Consider the following 11,031-nt stretch of genomic DNA (forward strand, 5'->3'; position numbering starts at 1 on the left):
TTTAAAATCGGAAGTAATAATGGACTTATATCACTTCTGTTGAAGAATAGAGACTTAACGATGAAGTTTAAATGCATTCTTGGGGCGGTTAATCGATTGCAGGAAACCGGGTCTCGCTATATATTACCATTTTTGCTCTTTGGTGATCAATGTTAAAACCGGAAGTGGTTGATTTCTACAACTTCCGGTTTAAATATCACCTCTATTAAGAAACTCAATTCCCAAATTCTGACCCTCTACATCTTGGGCAAAATTGATGGTCATCCATCAAGTAGCTCTTTAGATTATTTTTAGGGAGGGGGTTTCCGAACAGCGAGCAGAAAGGGTAAATATATATAAAAAAAAGTTTCCGTGAACTTAATTCTAAGATAAAAAGGGAGGAGAACGTCTTCAGGATTTAGAGTTATCCCTGGCTATGTGAGTTTGCGGTGGAGAACATCGTATCCTCAGTTTTGTCAGGTTTTTCCCTTTTCTTGCTACATTCTCACCTCGCCAATTATTTCGTTAATCATCCACCCTCTTTATCCTAACGGCCGTACTCAGGGCACGTAAAATTAGAAATATTATTTTATTTTTGAATTACATGAAAAACATTTAAATTTCACACCAAAACTTTAAAACAGTATGAAGGCTTGGGAAAATTTAATAAGATTGTGCGTGGATTGCTTAGTACTTAGATGATAGGCTACCGATGAAATTAGAAAGTGCATTTCGTGTATAAATAAAGTTAATCCTTGTATAAATTTGCTTTTGTTAATTTTCTTTTACTATAATACATTATTATTATTATTATTATTATTATTATTATTATTATTATTATTATTATTATTATTATTATTATTATTATTTGAACGAATAGTTGGATAAATGTGCTACGTAGAAACACAGACGAGGTATTTAAATACAGTATATATACAATAGATTCTGAAAATTTGAAATCACAGGGTGGGACTAGTGAAAGGTTCTCCACACAGAAGAACTGTTGTCAGGTCTGCAATGATCTTTGTACACACACACACACACACAAAAACTAGGATCTTGGATCATGTCGAAAAGAAGTTACGTATCAAGTGTGCTCTCAAATGAAATTTTATATTAATATATTATGAAAATTCGATAGGTCGAATAGTGGTCATTTACCTTTACTTACTTTTCGTATACCTACTTACTACAATTTTTAATTTTCTCCTTTATTTTTTCCTGTCTAAAGCGACTAAAGTTTGGAGAAGCTGATTTTTCCTCACCCCTATTTGTGACGTAAAGAAAAAACAGCCATAACAATGTGACTTCTTCTAGAGAGTCGTCGAGTCTAACTGGTTTTCACTTGCGGAGTCAACAGAACTTGAAACACAACGTAGAATCAGGAGCGTCATATAGAGGGGAATGAATTTTACCCCTCTGAGATAGATTTATCAATTATGGAGTAATACACTACTGAGAAACACAAGACTGTATTACTGCCAATAACTGAACTACAAACGCTTCTGAAGTAGGATAAAAGACACAGACAGGAGTAAATGGGGAAAATCTTCCCCTCATCATACTCTCACTGAAAAAAGAAATACAATTAATACTGTAGTGACAAACAGACAAAGGAGTATATTTTATGTTTCTGGTCTGAAGTGTTACTCGTAATATTACAGTTTAAACAAATTTCAGCAGACAATTTTCTACTCGAAAAATCTAAAACAACTTAAGTCGGTAATTTTAGTTCGAAACCCGTACAATATACATATGAGCGGCTCGAGGAAACATACTGGTACCTTTTCTAGCTTTGAGTAAACTAGGAAAGAGTGTTCCACATTCCTATGCAATTCAATTCAATGGAACATACTAAACAAGTCTACCCTGCCATCTGTAGGTGAATTTCCGTAGGAAATTAAACTACCCCATTTTGATCTGTGGTCTAGTTCAGCCTTACACGCCTAGCAAATCAATTTCATCGGATGTGACGCTTATCACGATGTTAGCCCGAGCCTCTCTTATACCAACTTACAGACTTTGGAATGTCCTGACATACATCACCTAAACGTATAAGAAATACCTACAAGAGATATTACATTTAGAATTAGTTATTTTTACGAGCGACATGTTACAAGTTACAGATTAGAAATTGTGGTATATGTTTGTACTATGACAGCAAATGATTTATTCAAATTTGTTTAAAGTGTAATAAGAGAAGAAACATTGTAGTACAAAAATGAAGAAAAAATTTTCACGTTTACATTTATGGAAACTGATTATTGGCTCTACATCTATGGTGCTCTATATTCTCAAAGTGACAAGTTAATACTTTATAGTGAAGATTTCCGAATATCTCTTAACATTTCACAAATTGTCTTAACACAAGTAAAAAGAAAGTCCTTACTGTAACCCTATAAAAGACAAAATACAGAATTAAAATATAAACTCTGAGCAAGATCAAGGGCGTAATTTGGAGCGTAACAGGGTTATGTTCTCATTTTGAATGATTACTTGGTAGTTTTCGGTATCTATGGCCAGTTTAGACCGTTGCGTCTGAGGGATGTCCTTTGGCTATCACACTACCAGGGAAATTTGGGAACTACGAAGAGAAGTAGGCACCGTCTCACATTATGTTGATGTCGAAAAGGATTGATAGACTCAACAAATCAATCATAAAATCATATTAATGAATTATTAACTGTAAAACACAACGAGTTGATTTTAAGTTCTCAAACTTTCAACCATGTGTTATTTTTATAAAACTCAATTTTTAGAAAAGAAAAATGAAACTGATTCAAAACGAAATCGTTTTTAGAGAAAGTAGTTCTTCAAGGCTTCAACTTGTCTGCAAATTTACCACCTCTAGCTACATTTCGTAGCATCAGGAGGAGGCAGCGCAGCTAACGACAGGCATTAGCCTGACTGAAATATTTTATCGTGACTGGTTGGCTGAAGCATCACATTTTTTTTTAAAATAAGAACTGAGAATAATAATTATTCTATCTATTTTTCGACTAGGTATTTATGCAACCTATAACTCTTAAATGTTTTGAAACTATCATATCAACATTACTTACAGAAGTTTTTGCATTATTGAAAAACCATGCAATATTTCCACAACCAAAAGAATAGGCGTGTGTATACGCTGAGGTGGACCGTAAATACAAAGTATAAGTGGCTCATGAAGTAATGTGACAAGCAGACTATGTAATACGGAGGTTGCAGGCCGGTAGTCAGCCCAAAAATGTAGGGGGAGGGCGGCTGAAGTTAGGGGGGCCCGACCCAACCATATTATAGTTCACCACGATATTATAGTTCATTTGCAAGCCTACCGTGTAAATTTTAGAGGGGGACCCAAAAATTATGGGGGCCGGCCTCCCTAGACTCCCCCTGGATACGGGCCTGGGAGGTTGCCACTCCGTCAGCACGTTAAGTCTCCTTTAAAGAGCAGTGATAATGAGTGCTGAACAATATAGGATACGTGAACTTACTGTCTGTGCTAACTCGGACATAACGCTGCGACAGTAACTCAAAACATTTATCATGCGAAAGATGCAATGAACCACAGCACTCGTTGATTCCAAAACTTTGGTGTAGGTTGTAAAAATGTTGAAGATCAGCCGAAGTCTGGCCGCCCCAGGATAACAGATTCTGAAGTCACACGACAAAACATTGAGGAAAATCCATCCACCGGCACACGACAATTGTCGAACCAGCTCGGCGTGGCTCAGTTCAATGTAGTGCATCACTTTCATGAACACGGGAAATCAGGAGCTGCCACACTGTGCAAAATGATTTGGCCTCAGCTCAGGCCAAGAGACAGAGGATGTGTATCGAGAACTGAACTGCTATAGAATTCAGTTGATATGAGTTTCCTGAAACAGAGCGTCATATGTCCCCAAAAAAGTGTGCGTTTTTTTTTCTGAACACCGAATGTAAAAAAAAAAAAAAAAAAAAAAAAGTGGTTGAGCAACTAACCGGACGTCAAACAGGACCGTTCCGAGTATAAAGTTCTCCTCTCTGTGTAGTATTACTACGAGAGAGTAATTCAGTTTTAGTCCCTACCTAAAGCCGTATCATCATGACCCACCTTCATATTAAACAGTTGGAGCAGATGTATGCAGCAATAGGTCTATAACAAAACTACCCTGCACTGTTCAACCGAATATATTCTCTGTTGCAACATGATAACGCAATAACGAACAATCAAACTAAAACGAACAATCACAATGATAACCAACCTATGAGCTGAGTTTGATTAATGGCGAAAATTTCTTCAGAAATGTTGAAATGAGTGTTGATCTGATATCTTGACCGCGATGCACAGCCTGTTTATATTCAACAGTAAAACTAGAAAGAGAAATACTAAATTGTTTAAATATATATTACAAGGGTAAAACAGTATTAACTTTCTTCAGTTCGTTACTCTTAAATCTGTATAACAAGTCGCCATATTTACACACGTAAACAGTTCGCTTCGTGTCACTTCTAGTTCGAAGGATGTGGAAAATTCAACATTTTTTGTACTACAAGTCATCACGTCAATATCTTTCAAAACAATAGGTTTAGTAATTAATGTCCTCGATCTTACTAATTCAATCGACGGCTCTCGGATAACTTCCTTGGACATATGCGTCATTTTAAACCCGTATATATTGAACAAAACATCCACTAAATCCTCGTGCCTTGCTAGATCTCCAGATCCTATGGTACTAAATGCATGGAACGCCTCTTGGGCAAGAAATGACAGTTTTCGTCTAAATGATGAGCTCTTGTATATATAATGCTGTTCAATATTCCTTCAAATAGAAGAAAATTTGTCATCTACTCTCAAATTATTACTTTCACTTCATAAACAGCTAGTGTACTACACTCTAGTCTTTCTTCAATTACTGTTGCCCTCTTGTTTTCCTTATTCTCCTTATTGATATCTATCTAGGTATTATGTGTAGAGATGCAAGGGCTCGGAAAAAAACCGGCTTTTTTCAAAAAAAACTCGGTTTTTTCTGCTTTGCTTGGGAAATTTTGGGCTTTTTTTCAAAATTCTGCTTTAAATCGATAAAGCAGACTTTGTTTCCCTTCTCTATAACGCAGAAAGTCATTTAATTAGTGGTTGATGCCGATAATAATATAAAACCTCGAAAGTAAACCATGAATTTCGAAAAGATATTTTAAACAATTTTACTTCAACATTTTTACATTATGAATTCCAAAGGATTAACCAATGTATATAATAAACACACTTTAACTTCCTATACACAAAAGTAAGCAGAGCTGGCAAGAACCATGGTTGTTTCTGAAAATGCTAAAAACCCGTTTTGGGGGGGGGGCAGTTTAAACCTGGCTTTTTTGGGGTTTAAACCAGGTTTTTTGATTTAGATATTTTGCTTTATGTATTTATATTATATATTCACAGAAATAAGTTGTTTCGCCTTGGTGTTATTATTCAACAACGGGGTTATGCTGGAAGAGGTCCCATAAGCTTAAAGAAGTGCGGTCAGTAAATTTCTTAAATTGAGAAACTCCCGCCCTAGCCATCGGGAAAATCCCGTCATTCTTTTAAATGTAAAACAATAACAGGAAAATCCTGTAAAATTTAATTTGCATGTAAAATTTAAAGGTCAACGTATTATAATCAGTACGCTAAAACTGAGTGACACACAATCATAGTCAACGTCTTACGAATAAAATCAGAAAAATAAACACACTGCTGAACAAGACTGCACTTATTTAATATAAAAACACATTTACACGTGACGTTTCGATCTTCTATCCAAGATCCTCATCAGACGTGAGTGTATGTCTGATGAGGATCTTGGATAGAAGATCGAAACGTCACGTGTAAATGTGTTTTTATATTAAATAAGTGCAGTCTTGTTCAGCAGTGTGTTTATTTTTCTAAAACTGAGGTATTAAATTACAAATTTAGTATGTAGGTATCATTGAAAGTCCAATCCAAGCTAATGTTGGAAGCTAAGTAGGCAATCGATATATTTTACCAATTTTAATCAATATATTTAAGCAACCTTCGCTTCTTTATAAAACAACAGGCATGCAGAAATATATAATTTGGTTTCGTTTTGTATGTTTAGGCTTAACATCCTTACGTAATACCGAGGTTATCAAGGAGAAGACTTTCGCTTAAAGTGACATCCGAAAGAGAACTTGGTTTACACATGAAAAAAGGGTTGTGGTTCGACCGAGAATTGAACATGGGACTCCTTGATTAAAAGGTGAAAAGGAAATAAGACTAATCCAGATGGTTTGACATGTGAAACGTCACCATGAAGTTCACACGATTCGCATTTTTGTTCTTTTAATTTTTTTAGTTTAAACCAGTTATTTAAAAAAAACAGCTGGTGTAAACGAGCCAACCCTAAGAGTAAAACCTTCTTTCAAAAAATACACAAATAACTAGCAAAACTGTATGTAGTATTTTTACTTCAAAATATTCCATACCCTCTTTTTGAAACAAAATAAAATTAAAATAAAACATAAGAGAAATACTTAGATTTGTATGATACAATTAAAGGCTGCACATGGTTCTGTATATTCTTGAAATTCTACAGTCAAGCTTTTATAACCACCATCAAGTTAAGGGGGCGCTTGCCCCCCCTAGAGGAAAATGTACTTCAGAATATTGAAAATCCAATAGGATTTTTACATTAGTTAAAGCAAAATTTGAAACTATTTTTGAAACGTCGCTTATACTTGCCCCTCCTTGGAAACCACAACATGGGCGCCCTTGACCACCATCACGTTTACCCAGTCCTCAAGGTTTCTGAATTTTTAACAAGAGGGATTCAACATATCATTACGGAACAAAAAAAAAAAAAAGACTACGGAATATATTTAAGTTAAGCTAAATACAACTGCACAACAAACGTGACTGAGTGGTTGGCTTTTGCGCTTCTATCGAGAAGTCCGGGATTCAACCCAGCATTCGACCATTCTGACAAAGCCTTCCTTCATTCCATCTGAGAATGTAGAAATAGTGCGTGTACTGGCTGACTAGGAGTGTAGGAGTTGGCCGACTTCCTTTCTTATTGTTTTTAAATCGTATTTATTACTAAGTACCAGCAGTGACGGTTTTGCGAAGGTTAGAGGATGTCTTTCGGACTGAAGCCTGTTCTCCAAAGTTGTGGAATGTCTAAAACGAACGAAATATCTATTAGTTATGCCTTTACTCATAAACTTTAAGCTCCCATCAAATAAAAATTACGAATGTTTAGAAAAACTAAACATTAGTAGTAAGAAAACCCCTCCCAAAACACTTTTTTAAATTCGCGACTGATTCTCAATATAAAATGATCTTCAAGGTTGTATCCGGAAGATTATTGCTAAACATATAAACGAAACGAAATATTAGTTATGCCTGTACTCATAAACTTCAAGCTGCTCCCAAATAAAATTAGGACTTTTTAGAAAACGAAACAATCAGAGAATCCCCTCCCAAAGTACTTTTCTAAATCCGCTATTGATTATTTGTATAAATTGGTATTCAAGGTTGTATCTGGAAAATTATTGCTACATCATTGCACAACTACAGTATAACAGAAATGTGGAAATACGGTTTGACGGACATATTGAAAAACGTATGCTTTGACGGATATATAGAAAAACGTAAGTTTAACTTTCGTGCTAGAAGCTGGAGTACTAAGCTCTTAGAAATGAAACACGGATGACAAACTAAAATGATCTAGAGAAGGAAAAAAAATGTCGATAACTCAAAAGTTAAAATAAAGTTAAATAACCTGTAAAATTGCCCTCAAATACTACATTCTTCATGTTAGCTTTAATTCGTAAAATATGTGCTCCATCCATCTTGATGGTGAATTACAGAGCTAAATATGGCATTCAGGTCGTGGAAATCTTATCTAACTATAGAATATACTATAAGAAAGCTATTTGGATAGAAAAATCATGAAAATGAAAAAAGCCAAAATTTCCAAAATTCTCGTTTTTTTTTTTCAAAAAAGCCGGCTTTTTATGTGAAAAAAACTATCGATTCAAAAAAGCCGGCTTTTTTGCATCTCTAATTATGTGGAATACCACTTCTGGTTGGTATATAGCACCTGCAGAGGCAGAAAACAATGACACAAGGCTGTTTCACATCCCAAATCAAGAAGCAATTGATCTTCTTGTTCAGAGCTATTGTATCTTTACACGGATTTGTTCTTATTTTATCTAACATTTCATGGTGTATTCCGAAATGAGCATAAGCATTGAAGTAACCCTTGGTGTTGAAGGTATGAGTTGGTTACTCGGCTGATGTCAAATGTTAATAGTGGAGACACTTAGAAGGAGAAGAAGAAGAAGAAATTTTATTCTCTTCTGTTAGTGTTTCTATCTGATTGGTTTTATGTAGTAGTTGACAGGTTTATCTTTGGAGTTACGAAAAATCTAAATTATTGTTAACCAATGCAATAATTCTTTATGTGATTACAACATAAAGTACTTTGAACAACAAAATTTATTGAGGCAGTTTGGGAACGAGCTTACTATCCTGAAATATGACTAATTTGAGACGTGTGATAGAGAGAAATTTAATATTCAAAGTAATTTAAAACAGATCAAACAATTATGCTTAGCTGTACAACAACTGTTATCTGAAATGTCGTATGCAGGTTCTAACGCAACTGTGATCTCGAAAATAAATGATTTGTTTAAAAGTACACAAAAATCCATAAAATTATGGTTTTCAACATCAAATAAATAAATGTCCTGCTAGAGTTTGGTATTATTTTCGCTGCAGGAAAGCAGATCGTTTTATATGCGCATGTTTGAATAAAAAGAACATGTAGAGATAATGGATGAGGAAGCTAACTCTCAGAATAATGAATTTTCAGAATGATAGGTACAGATTCAGGACACAAGGCTAAGGCGATGTTCACCTTACACGAACAATTTCGAAAAAAGGCAGTGAGATGATGAATAAGAAGAAACGATTGTCTAGGAGGATTGTCTTTGAAAATGAGGTTGAGCAGACTGAACTGGAAGTGAAAGTACAGTTTGGAATGGAGTTACCATAGAGCACAACACTGAATTATTGATGTAGACATGAATTTGGGAGCCTAAAGTAGGTTGATCTAAATTGTAGTTTATCTAAAATGTGTTTGTAAAGAGTATATTGTAATGGGATATATTATGTTATAATTGTTAAGACATATACCAGTGGTGCCCCCCCTTATGTCCATGACGCCCCCCCCCCCAATTGTCTATCCGTAGGTGTTGTTCCATGAAAAAATCTTCTTTTCGATTAATTTTTACACTCCCTCAAACATACTTATATAGATTTTTAACCCCGCCCCAAATATTTCAATGACGCATGTAACGTGCCCGTTACAAGTCACAGGAAAAAAAAGAAGAAATTATAATAAAATAAAAATGTAAATCTACGATAAGGAAAATGGTAAAAATAATATTAATGTATTTAATATTATGTGTTATAGAAGGAGTCATAAGCTTTAAAAAAAACATCATCGAATTTAAAAAAAAAATAGGAGAGAAAGATTTGAATGTAAAAATAACGCTTGTGAGAAGATTTCCTTTGCCTTTCGTAACCAAGAACTTCAAGGTCTTGGCTTATGCGCTGGTCTGCGTTTGCGCATGGTCACAGCATTGCTGCCGCAAGCAGCTTGCCTCGGCTAGCTGACTTGGGCTGTGATTTCCGAACGTGCAACATCTGGATGGTTTTTGTTGTTCGAATGGATTACGAATCTAAATGGACGTTTCGTGTTTGCTTCGCTTTTTCTTGTCTTGAAGTCTTCGTTGTAGAAGAGTGTGTTATTGAAGTGAAATAAGAATATCCATAATAAGTGAGGATTATGAATATAGTAATATTTCATTTAGTACAATATTACGTGTATTTGCTTATTCTTGCAAAAAAAGTGAAATTAGTGTTGCTTGAAAAGTCGATAAAAGTGTTGAAAGGGAGGCTTGGTTTAGCTCTCTCTGATTCTGTTAGCAAGCAAATTACAGAAAAGTGCCTTAGGAATATTCAGAATCACATAATCATAATTGTTTCTGAAGTTTTTCTCAAATTTGTGAATGTGGGAAATTGTGGATCTACGTCAAATTTTCTCATTTGAGTTTCTGATTGAATAGGGATCGTTTAAATTGAATCCTGAGTATAACCTCACTATACTTTGGATTATTCTTGTTTTGATAAGTGAGTCCAAGGCAGTTGAGGGCAGAAAAACTACAAAAGTTGAGGTAAAAAACGTGGATGTTCAAAGGTGAGTGATTTTTCAATTTTCCTATTACATTGTCTGTCTGCGTCCATTCTGTGTTGTCAGTGGGTTGTCTTGTTGGCTTCCATTTGGCTAGATTTTCAACGGAATATATAAAATTATCGCGAGTAAGCTCGGCAAATCCAGGGGAACAAAGGTGGAGGGATTGTACCCGAAACCTTTGAAATGTACTATTTACCCTATGTTCATTACAGGTTTGAATTTCATTTTTTTGATTCAAGGAGTAAAAATCGAACATCTTATTAATACTGATTTGAATATTGAAAAACTGGAAGTAAAATTTAATTCTCCTTTTCTAAAAAGTAAAAATTGTTTGACTTGTTCGTGCTGTTTGGAGTAATGTTTGACCGGTTTATGTTTGAAATGTTTCGATGTTGCAACGCATTCGATTGGATGTAGTAAAGTCATTCGCAGTTGCTTGTTGTTGTAAAATTTTTCTTTCCAAGCTGATTTGCGTTAAATTAGTAAAAAATAGTATTTTTTTAAATAAGTATCTACGGAAACTTTTTCTTCGGTTTGAAAGAAAAGGAAATCTTCACTCAATATTGATTAAAGGTACGAATTAATTTCTTATTTTAAAGAAAGGAATATATTAGTATTAAACAAGAGAGGTCCTAGACTGGCCTGGAGTATTAATACTAGCGTTAAATGAGAGAGGTCCTTGACTGGCCTAGAATATATTTGAGTCAAACTTGAGAGGTTCCTGATTATACTGGAGAATATACTTTATTGTTCAAATTAAAAGATTTACGATCCAGCGGATGATTCTTTTTGGAATTATATTATTTTTCTCTTTTCTCAAACTGAGAAATAA

General features: G+C 34.7%; 1 pseudogene; it reads right to left on the reverse strand.

Annotated features, from left to right (window-relative positions):
- Window positions 1-2,294: 2,294 nt before the first annotated feature.
- On the reverse strand, window positions 2,295-10,455 carry LOC145661464 (uncharacterized; annotated as a pseudogene).
- Window positions 10,456-11,031: the final 576 nt, after the last annotated feature.

The sequence above is a fragment of the Thermobia domestica genome, chromosome 10, assembly GCF_964235325.1.
Source record: "Thermobia domestica chromosome 10, izTheDome1.hap1.1, whole genome shotgun sequence".
Lineage (NCBI taxonomy): Eukaryota > Metazoa > Arthropoda > Insecta > Zygentoma > Lepismatidae > Thermobia > Thermobia domestica.